Genomic DNA, 24,067 nt, shown 5'->3' on the forward strand with positions numbered 1-24,067 from the left:
GTAAGTATACAAATTTGGTAAAGGCATCGATCAGGACAATGACGTATTCTTTCGAGTCGTTCTTGCCGCTCAGCTTTCCCGTTATGTCTACGTGAATGGTATGCCAAGGTATGCTGGTCTTAGGTATGGGATGTAATTCAACTTGCACTTTGCCTGAATTCGCCTTAGAAATCTGACAAGCATGACAGTTCTCTACGAATTTGCGAACATATTTCGCCATCCCTTCGAACCAGTAATACTCGTACAGTTTCTCGAGCGTTTTATCCCAACCTAAGTGCATAATTGACTGGTGTATGTGGTTAATGACGGACCACCTAAACCCTCTTGGTACGATGGGCAGGCAGGGGGTCTTGCCTCTCCTTTGTATTTTACGGTAAAGGGTACCGGATCGTAACTCATACGTACTCGCAATGTCTTCCGCAAGCTCGTCGTTTCGCAGTTTGTTGACGATTTCAGAAATTTGAGGGTCGCGACGTTGTTCCGCTAGTAGCCAATCTTCCGAGATTTCGGCCAGATTAATTTTCTTTTCTTCGATTTTGTTGGTGGGGGCGCGGTCGGTGTCTACCGGATTACGCGAGAAGAAATCTACGTGGGCCATTCGTTTGCCTTCTCGGTACATAATGTCGAAAGTGAAAGTTTGCAAGTAAGCTCACCACCTATGAACCCTGTCACTTAGACTTACTTTATTACGAGCTGCTTTTAACGAGTTACAATCAGTGACAACGAGAAATTCCCGTCCGTGTAAATAGTGGCGAAACTGTTTAACGGCGTTTACAACTGCCAGGGTCTCTAGTTCATATGAATGATATCTGGATTCCGCGGGGCTCGTTCTCTTACTGTAATATTCTATTACTCGGTTTCTGCCGTCGATTTTGTGCATTAAAATAGCGCCGTATCCGTCCGAACTAGCGTCAGTATGTAATTCTATCGGGTAATTCGGGTCAAATATCATCAACACCGGCTCGTTGGTCAGGATGGAAATTATTTTTTGCCTTATGGTTTCGTGTCTATCTGTCCAAGTTAGGTTTTTAATACCGGAGGTAAGTGCGTACAACGGTTTCATTACCTGTGAAAATTACATTCTGCCTTAATTAATTCGCTTATTCGTTCGCGCACTATGCTTCGCTCTGCCTCGCTAAGCCTGTGGGGGCTTCTTTGTACGGTGATATTAGGATCAATCAAACGTATCCCTAACTGTCCCGTATTTACACGTGCACGCGGGAAACCCGTAATAAACGAACTTTTAAATTCTCCGAGGATGGAGATCAATCGGTCTTTATCTTTACCGAGCACCTCGGTGTCGACCCCATTAATATCGATTTTACTTTTCGGCGGTTATATTGTAAACATTGGCAGCTTTTGCCCTGCAGATACTGAGGCTATTTTGGGTAATATTTACGTTAAAATCTTGGCTCAAAATTTCGCGGCCTATCATGATGTCGTAATTTAGATAGCCGTCGGCAAGGATGTGAAAAATTATTTCCAACGCAAAACCATTAATACGTACTATGGATGCAATTTGAGACGTGCAATTAATACGGTGATTTCCTATCCCTCGCATTACTACTACTTCGGTCGTTCTTTTGCCGGAAAATTTCGAGGCTACGGACTCTTTGATTAGCGAACATTCGGCTCCAGAATCGAAATAAAACGAGAACGACTCACCCAGATGGCTTAATTTACCAGTTGAAGACTCCACCACGCAGGAGTTGACTCGACGTTCGTTATCAGGGTTGCGATTTGTTTTCTGCAGCAGCGGGCAGTTGGGTGCGATGTGGCCCTCTCCGCGACACTTGAAGCATGACACCTTGGGCGATCCAGCCGGTCGGCTTTTCTCCTGGCGTCGTGCAGTCTCCTGTCTCTCGGTTCTCATTCTCGTACGACACTCCGCTATCTTATGCCCGGGAATACCACAGTGACGACACTTGATCCGGGGGTCAGGTAGCTTCTGCCGTTTAACTTCGGGGCCCGTTGATGGATTTCCTGACGAAGGCGCCAGCCTCTTCTTCGCGTAGTGGAAAGCATTCATTTCCGTCAAAAATTGGTCCAGAGTCTTGATGTCGCTTGTAAGCGCTAGTTTCTCGACACGTTCGTCGCGCAGACTCAGGTGATGAAGAACGGTGGTGATACTTCCTTAGGTTCCGCACCCGCCTCTTGCTCTTTCAATTGACTCACGATGGCCAGAAGCTGCTCCTTAATTGTAGACGGTGGTGATCCCACTTCTGATGTCGGGTTGACGTTAGGGGCGTTTAATGAGTCTTCACCAGTGTTGTTCATGGTTGTCGCACAGATATTTATTACACAAGTATGGCTGATACAAGATTGACAATCGGACGCGGTAACTGGACGCTAATGACAATGGCCCTAGGTTCGATATAGCGAATCCACGGTCAACGGGATAACGAATATACTTTGCTTCAAAGTCTAAGTCGTACTCAACTTACTACTCGTGATACTAGGAACGCTTGATTGACTCTTAGCTAATCGGATTGCCAGAAAAGAATGACTTTCCGTCGCGACGACGCTGCAGAGGAAAACTATGATGGGGTGTGCCTAAGGACACGAGAACATCGGATTCGTCAAAGAAAGCCTCCACTCGGAGGGTAAGGGAAATAGGCGCTGCTGTTAATTGGTCAATTTCTATGTTGGCGGTTAGAAAAGGATGCTAGCCGCCCTAGAGAGAGAGTTCCTAGCAGGCAACGTCGTACGTGACCAAATCAGGCTTTCCCATAACTTCCCGCAATAGGTGACAGATTTACAGGCTGATAGAACAAAGACTGTTTGTCAATCTGAAGGACTTTAGTTAACTAGGTCCTAAGATTTGTAACGGTTCCTCAGGTTATCTGAACATAAACTGTAAACGATGCATCGGCATCTGGCGATCATCTGGCCCAAAGAATGGGGTCTGTGTGTGGCGAGCTGCGGGGCTGTTGGAATGTATTATTGTCAAGTGTCTGTACTGCCAATTCTTTAAAGGAAAGCTATGTTACTTTATATCTCTGTTAGGTGAAACGTTCATCCCGTGACCGTGGCTACGCTCGGCGACCGGTTGTCGCCTCGAGCCTAAACTCATTGTCTCAAGTTTCGAATGACTGTGTCTGGGTTATTTCGTAAATGCTACAGTATTTGGGCTTTTCCAAATAATTCCAACGGGGGGGGGCCCGGTGTCCTTTCATCTCCGACATATATATATTAGACTGCACGTACTACAAGCTGCTACAAGTCAACAAGTTAACAATACACATATAGTGCCTTTGCAAAGCAGCAAAATTGTTCATTATATCAAGGTTACAAATTATAATGTTTTCTCTAAATATTGTATATATTAAAATGAACTAAGTAAATTATTCAATAAGTACTATAAAGAAAAAGAAGCTCTAAACAGGAAAGAACAACTTATCATTACTATAAAATTTGTAAGTACATTCCTCTGCTTTTTATATTTATATTCTTTTAGTTTTATCATGTTGGAAAGATTGGAATTTTGTTCCAAGCATGGTTTCAAGTTAATAAATTGTAGTACTCATATATAAAAAACACGTGTAAATTTGTACAAGAATAATATTAGTGCCTATATTATAAGAACTAATTTTAAAAATATCATTTCTGTAAATAATAAATGTAAGACAACTTGTATTTTAAAAAGGTAGTATTAACTATGTTATCGTTATGTTTTAATTTATTAGAGAATAAAATTGATAAAATAATATTCGTAATATATTAATTTTTTATGTGTAATATAAATAACAAATTTAGTTTTTATTTTTTCAGAATGCATATTTTATAGTTTATCCAAACCTAAGATACTATGAACCGTTTACTACTATTATTATTCTTCGTTAATTTTATAAATAATAGTATATCATGGGAGACTTTTATGAGGGATCGAAGCAAATATGGTAATCTAGGTGCTCCAATTTTATCTGAAGATCATGAACTTCCAAGTGTTGAATGGTTTACACAGTTTCTAGATCACTTTGATCCAACTAATGCGCGTGTTTGGCAACAGGTAATAAGAATATATTAAATATTTCTTAATTTTTATTTTATAATATAAATCTTTTTATTATTTTTTCAGAGATATTTCGTAAACGTTAGGTTGGGGTTAGGTTGGAGAGCACTATAAGAAAGGTGGTCCAGTATTTTTGATGATAAGTGGTGAAGCTGCAGCAAATGCTAAATGGATGGCAGAAGGTCAATGGATCGAATATGCTAAGCAATTTGGGGCGCTATGTTTTCAAGTGGAACACCGCTTTTATGGACAAAGTCATCCTACTTCGTATGTAACATTGTTTATAAAATATATAATTGATACATTTTAAGTTATAATGTTACGTTTTTGTTATCTGCAGGGATCTCGGCGTGAAAAATTTAATGTATCTTTCATCGCAACAGGCACTTGCAGATTTGGCTTACTTTATAGAATTCATGAATATTAATTACAAGTTACCAGCTGGTACTAAATGGATTGCATTTGGAGGATCATATGCTGGATCATTAGCTGCTTGGTTGCGTAATAAATATCCTCATTTAGTACACGGGGCTGTTTCTGCTAGTGGTCCTTTATTAGCAGAAATTGATTTTCAGGGTAAATATAAGATACACTTAAATATAAAAAATATTTTATTTAAAACAGAAGTGTTTTATATTAATAATTATACTTTATAGAATACTTTGTTGTTGTTGAAAATGCCCTCAAAGAATATTCTGAAGCATGTGTAAATGCAATACTAGAAGCAAACAAACAATTTCATATAATGTTACATCGTCCTATCGGTCAACAAGGAATAGCTAAAAAATTTATGTAAGTAAAAGTAAAATTCTTCATTTACAAATCAAATATATCATTATTGAAAAATTATTTTTACTTATAGTTTATGTGATCCAATCAACGAACATACCAAACGTAATGATATTTCGAATTTGTATGAAACAATAGCAAGCATCTTTGCTGGTATTGTACAGTACAATAAAGACAATCGTAATAATTCCGCAATGGCTAATTTAACTATCGATAGTGCCTGCGACATATTAACGAACGATACATTGGGTATTGCTATTGACAGACTTGCAATTTTGAGCACTAAAATATTACAGGCATCAGAAAAAAAGTGTTTGGATTATATGTATAATAAAATGATTCATAAACTTCGGAACATAACATGAGCTAGCGAAGAAGCAGAAGGGGGTAATGTATTTTTTTACTTATACTATTGCTGTTTTAATTTTTATTTATTGTATTTTAAAATATATTTCTTGTAGGACGTCAATGGACGTACCAAACGTGTACAGAATTTGGATTCTTTCAAACTTCGACAGCACGTCCAAAATTATTTAGTGAAACTTTCCCAGTAGATTTCTTTGTGCAACAATGCATTGATATATTTGGTCCAAGGTTTATTTAAAATTACGATAAATACATTTCTCAATTATGATAAATCATTAGCTATAAAATTATAACATTTCCGTATTCTAACAGGTACAATATTCATTTGCTGAATTCGGCAGTGAATAGAACAAATATTCTGTATGGAGGATTAGATTTAAAGACTACAAATGTAGTATTTGTACATGGATCAATTGATCCTTGGCATGTTTTGGGAATTACAAAATCAGCAAATCCGCAAATACCTGTCATTTATATTGATGGTGTGTACATATTAATTGAAATTTTTCATTTTTCGTGTAATACAAAAAATTTATTCATTATTATGACCATAGGTACTGCTCATTGTGCCAACATGTATCCTCCTTCCAAAAATGATCCACTTCAGTTGAAAGCTGCCAGAGTTGAGGTTGGACATTTAATAGATGAATGGCTGCATAATTAAATATGATATTTTTAACGCTGTGTGTGCTACATTTAACTACTTTATGATAAGTAGTTTTTTATTTTTTTAAACAAAAATGATGTATTAAAAGAATTAAATTTATCTTATTAACTTTTTGAACAATTTGTATTTTCCTTTATGAACTTCTGTGAAACAATTATGATACATAAATATTTTTAGTTGAAACAATTCGTGCATAACTAAGACTAAAACTAACTATGTACGTACATAACAAGTTACTGAAGATACACGAGTGTTCACCATTCTGTGTTTATGTTTAAACAACTAGAATGCATGTATAGATACAATTAAACAAGTTTGCCCATAATGGCACTATTACAATTTTTTGTAGATTACTGAAGTATTAAATAAATACATGTACAAACTTACTACGAATATCTTACGTCAGTCAATGAATAAATACATATCTATTAATTATATATGTTTTATTCTTGATAAGCATGAGAAAAGATGTTCAACTGGTTAAAATAATACTAAACACAAATAATTAATTAAGGTGTTTTAAAATCTGCAAAAACAGATCCGACATGAATTTGAATAAGTGCAAAGTGTCTTAAAATGAGCACCATAACTAAATGAATTCTGATTCTGATATGTATAGCGTCAGCCTTTCCTTAACGGTACCATCTTCGAATATCGTTTCGTTATGAGTTTGTTCGATTCCTTTAAGGCGAGGCCAAGGTGCCCATTACAGATATTGATCAACCGAGTATGCGTATGATTTTCATAAAATATTGTCAATCCTATTATAATCGAACATTCTTATAATAGTTTGTATCGAATTCGTTTAAAAATTATTAGAATTCGTTTGATCAGTAATTATACATATACATATATTACTTTCTCATTTTTTTGGCATATCCTTCGATCAACTCGTGATCCTCCTACATTCACAACTTTCATCTTTGACTTACGCTACTGCAGTATACGGTATTTACATTACGTAACAAGGTAGTAGTAAATAATTTACTGTATAACAGAACAATAAATGTAGGATGAATTAGTTTTTCTATCTATGAATCACGCTTAAAAATTCTCCTACGCAACGTTTGAATTGTTCACCATGTTCTTTTAAGTTTCCATTTTAAATGGAGTTACAAATTATTTCATAAATGATATAGCAGAATACATGGATGGATGGTGATTTAATGCTAAAAAGAAGATGAAATATAAGAAAATTTATCCACATGAAACTTTATTTCTAAAAAAAATGATTTTAAATATTTGTCAAACGTTTGTTATGATATATATGCATTTGGTAATATTTTATTTTACTAATTTCTTCGTCAAATGACTACAAAATATTGTTCTAAGAATATTAGACATACATATACATATTTCTTGAAAAAATTTGGGACAAAGATTTATAATTCATGTTAAATATACATTCTTCTAAGTAAACTTTGAATTGTAAATGGAAAACAATATACATTTTTGATATTCTAACTTAGAATTAGCTGAATTACTAGAAACAGTTAGTTGAATTTTAAACACAAGATTTTATACATGTTTCAAAATGTATATGTGTAATTTAGATCTAGAATATTATAGAAAATGTCAACGATCCACCTCAAAAGATTTTGAGATAGATGTGCTTTTCTATAAAAAATAAAGTTATTTAGAAATTAAAATTGAAATTAAAGCAATGTATGAATTCATCAATTTTTTTCTTAAAGAATCAGATCAATATATAAAATTCACATACTACTGTATTGAAGAAATAAAAAAGAGATGTTCTTATATATAAAAATACACATACACAAGAAGTATTTCACTTATTTAAACAAATTTGTCTGTACAAATATTTTTAAATCCAAATATTACCAAATAAACATTCAATTAATTATATCTTTCACATTCAACAAATAATCAAAAATACATATGCTGAAATTAAAACTCTATATTGAAAGAAATTTACCTTACATTTTGTACGTATTTCCTAACATAAAGTCACCATCTTCCAGTGCGTCACCATTTATAAAATATGCATACAGCATAAAAAATACAACTTGCTCGTGATCTAATCGCGACTCGTCATAATAATCGATTCACCGAAAATCTCAAAAAAATAAGCGGTTCTAGGTAACCGATTTTATGTTTAGTATCTGTGATGAGACTGAGACTGCCTCCACTCGGGCGTAGAGTTACCGTGGTGATGATGATGATGATGATGATGGCGTTTCTTGTCAGAAATGCTGGCGTGCTTGTTAGACGGGTACGTGGCTACATCGCTCACAACTAATTCTGAACCATCTCTCTCGGTGTTGTTGCCACGGTAATTTTCTCGGTATCCTGGTTCATCCAGGGTCTCCTTGCGACGAAGAGGAGGATGATTGGTCTTATGACCGGCCGTCTCATGCAGATTTTCCCAAGCTTGACGGTAATATCGATTCAGTCCTCCTCGACTCTCAGAGGAACTGCTTCCAAAGCTGGCCACGGTATTGCAATCTGGAGATGCACGGTGTCGGTAATGCTTGCTGCTTCTACCGCGATTTCTGTGTGAATAGTTTAACAAATATTTATTATTATTTCAACTTCGAGACCTTTATGCATAATGATTTACTGGTAATATCTGTAGGTTGACAAAATGATAAGTTGTACAATTTTTCTATTTTATATAGAACATTAGTCGAATAAGACTATTGAATGGTAATTTGTTAAATTGATGTACAGAAGTAGTTTTCTAGAAAACTAATGTATAGAAGGTAACTTATAATTTGTAATATGTAAAATTTCACTAATAACATTAGTTGTATTGTGCAAGAGGGGCCAAGTAATATTTTATATTACTGTTTTATTTTTCTAACTTGAAAACAATACAATATTATTGTTGTGTTTAATTTATACACCTTGGATCTAAATTTATAGCATAAATGAAGTCAGGAGAGATTCTCTAGTTCAAAATAACACGAAAATAAAAAGATAAAATTGCGTCGAAGATTTCATTTTATAGAAAATCGTGTTTGGAAACTTATCACATAGGTATTCATGTATTTGATTGATTTTCGACTGGGTAGGAGTAAGGAATTGACAGGATGTTATTCTACATACGAAAATAAATTAAATTTTTTCGACCCGAAAATATAGAATAAGATTTATTCGCTTAGAGTTTAATTTTCAAGAAAATAAAATTTGAAAGTTTGTTGAATATGCGATTTCTTGACCGAATAGGATCAAACTTTATTTTCTTCAAAAGGAAGCTTCAAACGAAAAATTTCTATTTTACATTTTTATACGTAAAATAGTCTCTTGTCGATTATTTATTCCTGTATAGCTGGGAATGAAGCAAATATATATGTACTTGAAAAGTAACACATATACATTTTTTCGAAAATAAATGCTTCGATGTAATTTTGTTATTTGTTACGGCGGGCTAGACGGTCAGTGCGACGTACCTTTCGGTCTGACCGCCGACGCCTATCTCTCGTCAAACTGACCTGCAGTAACCTAAGGAACCACCATAAACCGAATCTTTTCAACTTAATTTCGATTCATACAAATATTATTCGGTTTATGGATGGTCATTTGAACAGTCATTAGGTTTATTGCACTCTCTTGCTAATTACGGGGAAAGCAGATGTGTCCCGCTAAATGGCGGGTTTTTCCCAAGACCAAGGCCACCCATGAGCCAAATATGCAGGAGACTTTCTCCTCGCATTATGTTTATTAACTTCGGCTATAACCAATGGGCATCGCGGATCGTGTGAACAACGAATCCGGGTCCTTGGTTCGGTAAGGGCACACCCAAACCGATCTTTCCCCCTAAATGGCATGAGATGAGTCAGTCAAGTACAATTCTAGCCACCGAGGCAGTAACTTCAATTCACGCCAACGAGACAGTCGATTCTTGGCGTCAACATACTTCGGACGGTTCTTGCACTCATTCGGCAAGCTAGTCTAATAGTTTCACACGATATCGGGATTCATCGCGTTAACCGGTATCAATTTCAACATATTTCTATATACGTTCCAAGCAAGTACAATTCTAGCCACCAGGCAGTAACTTCAATTCACGCCAACGAGATAGTCGATTCTTCGCGTTAACATACTTCGGACGGTTCTTGCACTCATTCGGCAAGCTAGTCTAATAGTTTCACACGATATCGGGATTCATCGCGTTAACCGGTATCAATTTCAACATATTTCTATATACGTTCCAAGTGTTGTGAAAAGTGCGAAATAAATAAAAATATATAACTGGAGACTACAGTTATTTCAATATAACCACCCCTATTATCGTAACTGAAATCAGGGGATTGCCCTGCTCGCGGTGTCGATTCGTAGATCGTAACGAGAATTTACGACTCCCGTTGACGCGCCTAACGGAGACGCGTCTCCCCGCGAAAGGAAGAATTAACATTATTTTTATTTTGAATTTAGAATCTCGCTGATTTCATTCGTTTTAGACCCATAGTGTATTTCTAATTAATAATTTATGATCTTCCTTCTTTCTTCTTAGGAACATATATATACAGTAAGCAAGATATATATGCGGTTTGTTGTATTATCGATTTGGCTTTCAGATATTTAGATTGTTCCTTATAGAAAATTCTTATTCAAATATTTCTGGTTTTTATTATAACACTTAAGTTGAGAAACTGAAGCCAAATCGATTGTTTCATTTTGTATTACGTATGTTTGTTTGGGAAACATAATTTAGCGAAGTGTAATTGAAGCAATTTGTAGTGAAATCATTAGCAATACCATCACCAATTTGAAGATGGAAGGAGCACCAAATAGTTAGATATAGATATATTAGGAGTTTATTATAATTTAAATCTCTTGTGATTTTTATTAAAATTATTTTACTATATATAGTGAGCCATTTTCTAGTAATCATCGCATTTTTCCTTCAGCATAGCTTATTGTACAACCAGAAACTTTATGAAACATTATCAAACTATGCTATTAAATAAATTTTAATATTCACAGATATAATTGTGAATACAGAGATAGTAAATTTTAATTTGTTGAGATTATACAAATATGTTTAGTTGTCAATTTAAAGTTCTATATTTACAGTAACTTCCAAAATTGTTGTAACACTCTTTAAAACTGAATAACTGCTTAAAAATAGGACCGCACGGTTTGAATATTTTTGATAAGTTAGGAGGATTGGTTTACTAGATGACGTATAAAAAAAGTTCTAAAAAAATTGCAATTGGTTGGAATCGTCAAGAAAAAAAGTAAGGATCGCATTTCCCAAAATTTTTTCTTGGAATTGTAATGAAACTTTAAACAACATTTCGAACATTTCTATCAGTTATACATGTACATATATGCCGAAAATTTTATTAAAATTGGTTGACGCGAAAACAAGCGACAGGCACCGAAAGACGTAAATTTCAGGCCATTTTTCACCATCTTTAAACGTTTGCAGCTCATAGCAACGTTAACCGATTTCGATGAAATTTTCAGCATGTATGTAACTGATATAAATGTCTAAAATGTATCGTTTCAATTTTCATTACAAGCTCAGACAAAGAAGTTGCGGAAAATATAATGTTTACTTTCTTTCTTGGCGATTCCGACCAGCTGTAGTTTTTTCAAAAAATTTTTTTATACTTGATCTAGTAAAATAATCTTCCTAATTTCTAAAAAAAATCCAAATCATTTGGTCCAATTTTAAAAAGGTTATTCAGTCTCAATGGGTATGGTAATTTTGAATGTCGCTGGAATTTTATACATTCAGTTTTATCGTATTCAGTCATAATTATATCATGCTATTATTTCTTATTATTTAAGCCTATAAATATCAGTTAATTAAAGTTATCTGACAATTTAATGATGCTCCACGTTTTTAACCCGAAGTAATAGAAGAGTTATATCAAATATAACAACAGGAAGTATTTTTACGATCAATGAAATATCGAAATACAAATAATTAAATGAAAGTTCGAAAACAGTTGAATATGTGCATTAGTACTAAATTGTTGAAACAATTCACATGTATTGAACAGAGGGAACATAGTGGGAAATAAAATATGGAAGTACAGCGACATTTCAAGTTGAAAAGTTAAAACCTTAGAATTAGGTATTAATACACTAACAAAATATATAATCTAATTTAAATGTAACGACAAATTCTATTTAAAATTAAATTAAAAACAAAAAAGGAAACAAAAGATATATGTATATTTCTATATTGCATAAATTGGCATATAGTGGAAATATCTAGTTTGTGCAAACCTATAACATAAACCAGCAAGCAAGTAGAAACATCCAGTTTGCTCAAGTCCGTATAATTGACGAATGGAGTCAATAGGTTGATCACGTGCCGGTTTATTTGATTTAAACATTGATATTATCGAATCGAAACTATCTCTTGAACGCCCTTGTTCAAAAGTGTTAGGACATCTCGTATTTTTAATAAAATGTTGGTATTTGGTATAGATCATGAATTTTCAATTACAAGCCTGTTTTAATAAAATCATTATGTATATTAGTAGTGTATAATTTCTTCACTGTACAAATACTATTTCTTGATGTCTTTATTATATATTTAATTTTTTCCAATTTTGAGCTAATATAATAACTGTTTTATGACTTTTGAGCGATGGTGTATAACGTCCCTCGACAACAAGATTTGAACGTTAAAGAGTTAATAAAAAATCAGTGCGAATATCAGTTTAGAACAACTTTTCATGCGAATTGAGTTATGTTTAACAGTCAACAAAATATTATTATATTTCTTCCGCTAATTACTCGTTTATTTGCGATTACTTCGTCTTATTAAGCTATCTAGCAATTACTTTTCCTTTATTTATTTAAATCACGAACCATTATTAATCGATGGGCAAGTTATCTTAATTCAGAGACAAATAATTTTCAGAAACTGAGCAAATTTTTTCATAGAACACTTCATCCCATCAAACTCTAAACTTCTCACTATACGTATATTCTTCCCTTAAATCGAATCTCTTCCATTAAGGATAGTGCCCAATCCTATTTAAACGATGTGCTAAGAGAACAGTACACATAGATGAAGCTACTTGGGGGGAAGAAAGTGCGTGAACGCTGCATTGACCTGTGTGCGTCCGGAAGAAGAGGAGAAGCTTTAAAAATACGTGGTAATCGTGGTGAGCGGTGGTGAACGAGCTATCGCTATATATGGGTGCTCATTATAAACGTTGCTCGTTTACCTTGACTAGTAATCACTCGCGAGGGTGGCGCATGGCGGTTGTAATGGTACGTGGTGATGGTTGATGTAGTGGTGGGCGGTGGTTGCGTGGAGGGTGAAGGCGATAATGGTGGACTATATATGTATATATATAGACTATATAGGAAGTAATTGTTTGATAATCTTAAAGGACAGGGTTGGAAAGGTATCCAGCGCGATGGGCCGCCGAGAGGCCGAAGGAATAAGGATGATCGGTGCCGCGGCGAGCCGTCAAGTCTTGGCGCCCCAGGTGCTGGTCGGGGAAGGGCAGCGCCAGTAGCGTATACCAACGCGAGGGCATCCCGGTGTCACCCCTTCCAAGGCCACCACTACCGCCACCCCTCAACGCACCAATCCCGCCAAGCCCCCTGCGACGCCTTCCTCTGACGCTGCCACTGCCGCTAGCCACCGCAACGCAAATGGGCTCAGTGTTAATTGTTATTTCTTGATCGTTACCTAGTTTCCTCCGATCAATCTTTTCCTTTTTTTTTCTTTTTTTTTCTTTTATTTTTTCCACTTTTTAAAATTATTTCTTTTTTTGCGGACGTTACTATTTCTTTTTTAACCCTTTGCGATCTTATTCAGCCGAGATATGGGCACCGTGCTAGTTGGAATTAATTTTCATTGAACAGATACTGGTAATTAAATTGCAAATTCGAGGGCGTAAAAATTTATAGAATGTGCGAAATAATGTGCGAAAATATATAAAAAATAATCCAAATACTGTGCTCATTATAACACTTAATAGATGAAACAAATATCTGTCTTGATTTTATTTCTTTTTAATTATATTGATATATGTAAAAAATATATGCAAAATATGCATTTGCATAAAAATTCGCAGTTTACTGTATATATATATATATGTATTATATCATTCAGTTTTCTTTTTGCATTTGGAGCATTTTGGAGCATCCTTTGTCAAATAATTCAAGATAAGAAAATATTTAATTGTATTAATTTGCAGAATCCTATTAGGGTGTATCTTCGAAATGAAATATGTTGTCAATATGAAAAGTTAATATTATTATACAATTAGAACGGTTCTTTTTCTTTTTGGTAGCTGAGAATAAACATACGACCACAAAGGGTTAATGTTGATATTTTTTCTCTTCCCTTGAATGATTGTTTTATTATGATTGTTTGGATTAACCCTTTCGTTGCTGAGATAATTTTTAAATGTAAATCTTCATCTGTTAATGTATGTAATAATTGAATCTTCATGGCAAATATATTGTTAAAGAAAAGTGAGTATTTTAGACACTATATACACTGCGTCCCATAACTATAAAACCATTCTAAACTCTTCAATTCTTATACAAATAAATTAGAATTATATTCGAAAGTTCAAAATCGAACAATTAAGCTTATTGAAATATGACATTATGACGAAATATAAAAATTATAATATGACACATAAAAATTGAAAGTTTTTGGATGGTTTTATAATTATGAAACGCAGTGTATAAATGGATTTGTTAACTTTTTAAATTATACAATGTAAATATTGAGGTAAATGTTATATTATACTTTAAAATTTGTAATTTTCGATGTTATAGTTAATTATAATTTTTTTATATGTATATCGTGTAGGTAAATAGGTAATTAACAGCAATGAAAGGATTAGTTTGAATGTCCCATGTAGACAAGTTTGTCTAATTTTAAATTTCTAACCCTTTCGTCACGGAAAATAATCTACAATAATTTGTTCTCTTGAGAAAAAAAGAATATCGTACGCAATCTCATTAATAAATTATCTTCGACGTAATGAAAGATGCAGAGAACTTTTTAAATTATTATGCTTTTTGAAAAGAATAGATCATGTTAGTAATATCAATTTTAAAGAATTGTAATGAATATAATTAGGAACATGTATGGTTTGATTAACAAACATGGACTTTCAATTTAGAAAGTGTTAATCACCTTCGAAAGGGTCGATCATTTTGCCGTTTCTTATAATTGTATTCTCTTATAACAAAAATTTACAAAAATCTTGTTCTACATTTTCTAACGCAAAAATCATATGTACGTCTTATGTCAATTTTTTAATCAAACAAAATAATTCATGTTTTGATAAAAGATGCAATAGAACCTCTCATTTGAATTTCTGTTAAGAATTCGTGTTAAATCATTCTATAAGGTACGTAATTTTTTTATAACGCATTTTTTGCTCTTTTTCTTTCCTTTTTTTTTTTCAAAACCAGATTACTTTACACGAATTCAATGGTAATATAATGTTCTATATTATAATGTTATGCAGATTCGAAATTTCAATGATTTCAATGTCTATAAAAACTAACGTTTGGATTAAAACTGCATTCAAAAAGAAATTGCGATTCCTATGTTTCTAAAATGTATGAAACTAAGAGAACAAATATATTGCGTTTCCATGAATTCAAAAATTTCCAATCTTTCGAATAACAAAGATTCTACAATATTTCTTTTATCAACCAAAACCTGGAGCGTAGTTCGTTGTAAACTTTTAATCTGCATCCAAAATAATTCACAATGCACATCGTAAAAGCGTATTTTAGATATAGATGGAAATTTTCCAGAAGATATCTTGGTCTAGTAACGTTGTATTTTTTCACTTAAAATGTAATGTTTTACAGCATGCTGCATAGAAACAACATTTATAATATTACCAGTCGACAATATTAAAAACAAAAATATAATCGAAATTAAGAGGGCTCGGAGGTTATTGATTCTTACACGTTTTCTTCTGCAAAGACTGTTTACGTAACAACTCTTTGTTACACTAATTACAACACCCGGAATGAATTACAAATTACAATATTTCGAGGGAGCTACGAAACGCGAGTTTAGATAAGAAGAAAATAGGCAAGAAGACAGATGAAAGAATAAAGAAAGTTTAAACAAATGTAGAGTAAGCGATACAATATATACACGTAGGGTCAAAGAGCGAATGTATTGTATGTATATAGAAGCTATAGTTATGCATAGTCTGTCCAAGAAATAATGCCTGTTAGAGAAGTCGAAGGCAATACAATTTTTAAATTGCAGATAACAAGAGAATCAGATGATTACCAATATAACATGTTTCATGACACAAGAATCTAAAAGTCAAAATGGGAACAATGTAACATGCATCTACGCTACGTATATTTGAATATTTACGGTAATTGATAGTCAGTCAATGGTAAGGACGAGAAAACCAGTCTTTTAAATAAGTAGGTTGCCATCGAGCCATTAGAGAATTAGTAAGAAATTTCCTCCTTCTAATAGAGTAATACGATAAAAGGAAGTAGTATATGTATAAGAGTAATTTTATTGGCTTCCACCATTTATATCTTAAGATTTCTATTCATTTGAAGTGATACGAAATTTGTTTAATTCCCATAACTGATAGTATGTGAAAATATCAGGATATTTCTAATTTTAGGAAGTTTAATTTAAAGTAGAGATATTAGAAATTGAACGAAATTAAACAAATCCCAAAGATTAAAACAAATGTATTTTGCCACGAAATAAACTTTTTCAGTATCAGTATCAGTAAAAGTTTCAAATCAAGTTCTTTTTTTTCCATTTAATTTTCCAATTAATGCAATGAAAAATATTTAAATTTCTTTCCTAATTTTGAAATTCAACGATTAGAAATTGAATGTTAATCTCTATCAAACATTCATATTTCCATTTAAACACACGCAAATTATTTCGTTTCAAAATATAGAATTGAAATTACCTATGAAATATATGAAAAATATTATTTAATTAATTTAATTAATTATCCTTACTCGTAATAAAATAATCCTCAAATTGCTCCCAGCAACGAATGAGAAACGAATAAACAACGCGCTAGAAAACGAGCAAAACGTAACAAACAAATAAAAACAAAGATGAATATAATCTGACATCACAAAACAGGCGTTACTTTTGGTGCAACCAAATCACAGAAATCAAAAGAACCGACAACAACTCGATAATGCCATCATTCTACACGCGATTCGCGGATTTAGGTGAGTGATTTGCTTTTACCTGCGTATGAGTATTACAACGGTGGTGATTACAGCAGCAAGGAATACGAAACCACCGAAGACACCCAAGGCGATCACCGCGCCTAGATTTAATTTTGCTTGATGAGTGTTACTCGACTGGTCGGCGTTGTCCACCCTGAAAGGTCCAGAAGGTTCAGGAACACCAGTTCCAATGCCAGCCTGAGCATTGTCCACTCCACTGCCAGAAATTTCATTGTCCTGAGGATGATCGTTGGTGTCGTCGTTCAAAGGTGGCGACGGAGGCGGTGCTGGTCTCTGAAGACCAATATTTGGTTTCCTTGCTATGGTTTCCCGAACCGTCGCGGGTAATTCGGCGGTGCTAGCCACTCTTCGTGGTGGCACAGAGGTGGTTGTGGTTGTGGTCGTCGAGATTGTTGTGGTTCGAACTCGAGGTGGTAGGAATGTGTGTCGGGTTCTGCTGGTTCTTCGTTGGTCGCACGGTTGTTCGGGAAGACACAGTCACGGTGGTACGTGGTTCTTCTGTAATAAAGGAATTTTGGAGACGTTGATTCTCTTGTAATTCTAATCATTCACATAGGTTCTGTTAAAGAAAATTTAATGATTATTATTATTATGTATTCACATAATCCCTTAGGAATATATAGATTCCCAGTTTCCAATCATATGTAAAATTTCTTTTATCCCAAGTTATCTTAGACCTCCTGTATTGGTTTAAGTGAAAAGAGCCTTTTTGTAATTCTAATTATGATATATTAGCGTATTAATATAGTTTTAAATTGATAACGAAAAAATTGAGTACATTTTTGATTGAATTTTGTAGAGTAAGAGGTCAAGAGTCCTTAAGAGGTCAATACGACAAAAGATTATTGTTTGCGATTTCAACAAAAAATTAAATGTAAATGATAATCTACATATATCGTTATTGAAATTACTGAAATTAATTATTGCAATTATTGCAACTACAGTTATTGCAGATATATTATAATACAGATTTCATACGTATTATATGTGATTTAGTTTAAAATAATATTTTAATATATAAGCATTTATATTATATTAATAGTATATGTATTATACTATTTTTATACACACACACGCACGGACACACACATATAACAGTCAGGTACAGAAGGTACACAATAGTTAAGTAGAATTTGGTTGAAAACAATACTGTTGTAAATCAGAATTCATTTTGAAATTTATATATGTATATATTAAAACAATTATGAATTACTTATTAATTCTTTGAGTTGCTACGCGCATAACAGTTATATGCATAAATGAATTTAAGTTCCAAGTATAAAATAAATATCTCATGAATTGGATTGAAAAACAACCTTTGAATATTCTCATATTATATCATTTACATTAATAAAGATTCAATAATTAATTATGAAATTAAATTATCCTCGTATTTGAAGATTGCAAACACTATCACGAAAAATGACTTGCTTCTCTTTCTAAAGAAATAATTAAATTTGTATTTATTCCATAAAAATAATTAAATCACATACCCGTACAAGTGGGTGCGACATGATCATATAAGCCAGTAGGCAAGCATAATATTTGTCGGAAGCCAGAAAGTCTATAACCCTTCTCGCAAGTGTATGTAACGATACTGCCTACGAGAAGACTTCGACTGAAGTTCGTTTTCGATGGTACTGTCTCGGTCTCGTCGACTTCATCGATTTGAATATAACTATGTGGAACAGGAGCAGGAGGATCGCACAGAATTGGCTCGCAACGTGGTGGCGGTCCGTTCCAGCGCTCATCGATATCGCATGTCAGTCTTGCACGACCTGTAATCGGAACAAATTGTTTCTTCTGCAAATTACTAATCCATTATAATTTATTAATAAGCTGTAAACAATGTCTATGTAGCGTTAAACTAAAAATGAAAAGTCTATTTATATAAGTTATACATATCCTTCTATATTATTTTTTATAAAACCGTTTTATAAAATTGTTTTATACAACATTTTGGCTTTATTACTACTATATCGGAGTTTCATTAATAAATATTGTAGCATTTAATGTCTCATAAAAATCGAAAATATTTTGTTTTAATCTCAAATTAGAAATCTTAGAGAGAAAGTATAAAAATCTGATCATAATATATTATTATAATGTATCGATGAGTATCTTGGAAAATGTACATGCGTACATATTTATATTTATATCTGCTTAAACTGAATGTACTCCATGATTTTCTTTTTACTTTTATCGCTTACGGTCGCATGAAACGCTTGTGTAGATGATTCGCAACATGGGGAGAAAAAAAGGAAAAGATTCATTGCATTACGTTATTACACTATTTATTCATTTTCATGAATAAACACTACACAGTGCAACTGACACAGGAATTTGTCAGTTGTGCAACATAAAAATTCTCATATTAAAATCATGCACGCATTCAAAGCTTATCTTCAATCAGATTAATTTCAATCTCTACCATAAATCTCTAAAAATGATAAACCAATTTAAACGATTCTAGAATCAGGAACAAAATCAAGCCACAACGAGAGGATCAATAAACAATCAGAAAGATGATGTCATCAGGATCCAACACCAACTAATATTCTTACCAATTTCCTTCAAAATGCTCGTTGGCGAAGCGTTTCAACACACGTATCAAACGATATTACATCAGTCATCTCGTATCCTTCATCGCAGGAATAAAGCACCTGACTGAGATAACTAACGGTATTGTTGATAAGTGTGTAACCTCCGTGTTTTATGTTCGCTGGATAACCGCACTCGATGCCTGAAACGAGCAGAATGTTGAATTTAACATCGATAGGACGATCGTGTATGGTTCACCGAGTGGCCTCTGTGTCTAATTCTTGCTCTCTTACTTTTGCACACCGGTGGAAACTCGTTGTAGAAGCCAGTATCGAGGCATGTACGAGTCGACGGTCCTATAAGAAGGCTGCCGGCGTTACAAGTGTAATCCACCGTCGCGCCAACTTCATATGCATTTCCGGAATTCCGATCTGTTGTTGTGGTCACCGTCATCGTGGAATTCGGAGGCTGTTCTGGTCGACCACACGCTCGTGGTTCTAAGAGCAAACAAAGAATTCCTTGGTTTTACTTGTTGTCTCACATTGTTTGACCAAGTATGGAATAGTATCTATCTAATATAGAATAGAGACATTTGTAAAAATCCGATAAATAAATTGTACGAATCGAATCTGACAGGTGACTTATCTGTGAAACGTCATGAGGCTCTCTCACTGCCTCACTTGGCACCGTTTATTTTTCCAATAACTTCTCTCGCGATACTCTGACGGAGAAAAATAGCGCGGACATTGTGCACATGACGAACGTATTGGTCGAGAGTTTGATACTTGGGTATGTAATTTTTTAAAAATTTTATAAGCAAAGTAGCTTCTTAATTAATAAGGAGAATAATTAATAAAAAGAATACTCTTTGTTTGTTTTCCATGAAAATATTGTACCTGATGTTAAGCTTCCAGTAGTTGAGTACCTGTTTCTTATTAGATATAATTTATGCGTTTTTAAATGTTAGTTCAATACTGAAGATTGCTCGTAACGTTAGGAATATGGGACTGCTCTTAAATTGAGTGTAAATGTATGATTGAATACCTACAAAAATCTTGTATTTTATGTGACTGATTTTATATGAGTAACGTTTAAAAAACAAGATGATATTCCATACATTTGCTTACTTTTCTCTATCTTTTTCTATCTATCTTTTTCAGAAGAGAGAGATAAGAACTTCATTTTTTATACATAAGCTTTTCAGCAACCATATTGATCAATTCCATAAATTCTAAAATACAACAAGTTGATGATGATATAAACATTATTTTTTAAATCTACTATCACAGAATTTACTATCATTAGTGTCATCATTTTGCGATAAATGAACTGATGGAAGGAAATCATTCGTGTCTTGAGAGTTGAACGTTAATCGTGTACTTGTGTAATGAAATTACGAAATGAACAATAAGCCAAGTTGTTCAGTTTAGCTTTTGAGAGGCTCGCATAATATTTTTCACCCTTTATTTAATATCTTTCTATTCTTTACGCGTTGCTAAAAAAAGTAAACGGATTGACTATATTATCGCACCAATCAAGTAAATAAAAGCGGAGAAGTTCTATAAACCTAATATATCAACATGCTATTCGTACGATATCATGATGTATTCTAAAAATTGATCTCGAATGGTAATTAAAAAACAATGTACAAACACAAGAAGCGAATATAAAAGACAAAGTGATATGAGAAAAGGTCCTCTAATTGTTTTGTGCAATGTGTCATCATGTACGTATTAAGATATCTATGAAGAATTAAGTATATATATATATATATTTCTATAGTAATGAAGATGACATTTATATAGATGACATTCGATAGTAATTCGATATTAATGAGAAAATACTTGTTACTCACGGTGTTGACAGATGAAATTTAATCGAGCTGTGCAAGGAGTATCAGACCAAAGCCATCCTCTATTACCATCATATCGGGCGCAGTCTTCTTCGCTGCCTTGAGGTAGACTCCAGAAAGAAACAGAAACTTCGTCGCCGCTTCCTGTCCACCTCCAAACCGTACGATCCTTTTGACCTCTTACTGCACCCATCCAATATTGACTCGAAGTATCACTCCTTAATAAAGATAAGGTATATCTTTTTAGAAATGCTTGTTGAAAACACACTTATTACACAATGAACATTGAACATTTTTTCGTTTATGATAATAACTCTCTTTATGGTAATTTACCTTTCGCTTAAACTATTTCTATAATAATTTATTAAATTATCTATGTATCAGAATCTAAGATTCTAATCTAATTTTGTATTTGTTATTGCTCGTGTTTAACTGCTACATATTGATTAAAATTTATTTAATATTTTACAAGAGATGTATTTTTGAATTCTATATAAAAGAAGAAGAATAGAAACGAAAGTTTTCACTCTAATATTATTTGTATTTATGAGTACAAGTTATCCTATTTTTATACTCGCCACTGTAAACAATTTACGTCAGAAGGTAGGTTTAGTTTATTTCATGGTAGTAATAGAAGTAATTTCAAATTACAAGGTACAAATGGTACAATAGGAAAATTGACTTGTTTTGAAGCTAAAGTGTTTATTTTAAAATTTTATTACTACCGTATAGAATAATATCTGTACCTTTCCTGTAGCATTTTTATTAACTATTAAATATGAAAATAACAGTTTGATGAAAGTTGCTATTAGTATTAGATATAATAAATTGTCTATTGTAACGAACTAGATAGATCAGTCTGATTTTGATTAAATTGAACTAGTTATATGTTACAGAAAAGAGTTGAAAGTAGATAGCGAAGCGTAGAGGTGGACAATTAATGAATTCGGTACCTGTGCCTCCTCCATAGTTCCCACGAAATAAACCCTTGTAACGCAGGATTACTTTCATCCACTAAAGTACCACCTCGTGCACGACAGAATGCCAATGCTTCTCGGAATATCATCGGTTGGCGATTGTAGAATATGTAACATTTTCCATTGTAGGTTGCTGTCGAACCTGATGGCTGATCTCTAAATTGTGGACACCTCTCGATGGGAAGAGCTTATATAAAAAAGTAATCACGTTTCTTTAAATTATAAAAAGGAAAAACCTTACATAAAGAAGAATATACACATGAGAAAAGAATAATCGGTGTAAAAGTCAGTATAAAAACCCTAAAACTCAAGTTTTTTTAATAACCCTGGTACATTTTAATTAGTAGAAAGTGTTAAAATACTGATTATATCTACAAAATGAATTACATTATCAAAATATATATAAGAAATGATAAATAAGGTATATATAAAGAGTCTTTTGAAATGTGATATTTTTTAAAACTTGATTATCCATTTTTAACAATTGAAATTCACATTAATTAGTCCCTTCTGTAGTAAACATAATTCACATTCATAGATTCAAAATTTATGAAGGTAACTAAGGGGAAGTTTCGTGAAAGTTTATATTTTTATAAACACAATTTAAAAAATTGAACTTACGTGGAGATTTGTTGCACCTGCTAAATATTATAACAAGCATTATACGTAGTTTTTGTATATCTTTTGCATATTGTATATATTGTATAGATTATATAACTTACAACAAAGCTATTTATGATACTTGGATAATTTTATTTGTTTGAAACAGGTAGAGCAAATTGATCGTACCTGATCAGTGTACACGAAGGACTCGCACAATGAAAGTTGCACTGGAACTAGTGCCGGTGTATTTGCTTCCAAGTGTACGGAAACGAAAGTTCCAGGCATAGGCGGATTACAGGGTAAAAAAAGAGGTTGCCCTTCTTCGAGGGGATCGGTGAAACGATTGCAAATTGGATTCGTTCCCAAGTCCGGCCGATTGTTTCCCACACGAACAACAATTGTTCCGGGTATACCATCACCTGCAATCAGAGAACGTGTGAAAAATTTGAACTTGATATCTTTCGAGTGATAGAAAGTGATTCAGAAATTGTATTTCTCGACAATTTAAAAGCACCGTTATTTGTGTATAATAATATCTTCAGTGAGTTATTGATATTTGATTTAATGCATACATACGTGTATAAAATCAAGTATATATATAAAAGATCAAGTTTTTCATTGAAATATCAGCTTTTTCGAAAATGTAGATTAGCGGAACTTTTTTATTAATGCACTTTGCATACTTTTAGACTTATTTTATGTATTACTTTTATTGTTATTTAAGTAATTTTTTTAACATTGTTATAGAAATTGATGTATTTTTTCAGTCACTTGGGTAATAATGTTAAATTATTAATTTATTTGTATGTTCGATTATTGCTAATTAAAAGTACCTAAATTTAATATCTGTGAGTGTGGTAATCGTAATTAAATACGAATATTGTAATTACTAACGAAAAAGAAAGTGATTTGAGAAGCAAAAAATATGACGATAGCTATATATTAATATATTAGTATCCTATCAGTATTTTAATTCAATTTAAATAAAACGCCCGATTTCCTTTTCTTGTAAATATTAGTATTCCTATATTAGTATTCCATTAAAACACAGTTTTTTATTACAGTGATTTAAAATCATAAATTGG

At 33.1% G+C, this 24,067-nt stretch overlaps 2 pseudogenes; one reads left to right on the forward strand and one right to left on the reverse strand.

Annotated features, from left to right (window-relative positions):
• Window positions 1–3,771: 3,771 nt before the first annotated feature.
• Window positions 3,772–6,269, forward strand: LOC132915951 (putative serine protease K12H4.7; annotated as a pseudogene).
• A 1,604-nt stretch (window positions 6,270–7,873) lies between these two features.
• Window positions 7,874–23,040, reverse strand: LOC132915947 (uncharacterized; annotated as a pseudogene).
• Between the last annotated feature and the right edge of the window lie 1,027 nt (window positions 23,041–24,067).

This window comes from Bombus pascuorum, unplaced genomic scaffold (assembly GCF_905332965.1).
Source record: "Bombus pascuorum unplaced genomic scaffold, iyBomPasc1.1, whole genome shotgun sequence".
NCBI classification, from domain to species: domain Eukaryota; kingdom Metazoa; phylum Arthropoda; class Insecta; order Hymenoptera; family Apidae; genus Bombus; species Bombus pascuorum.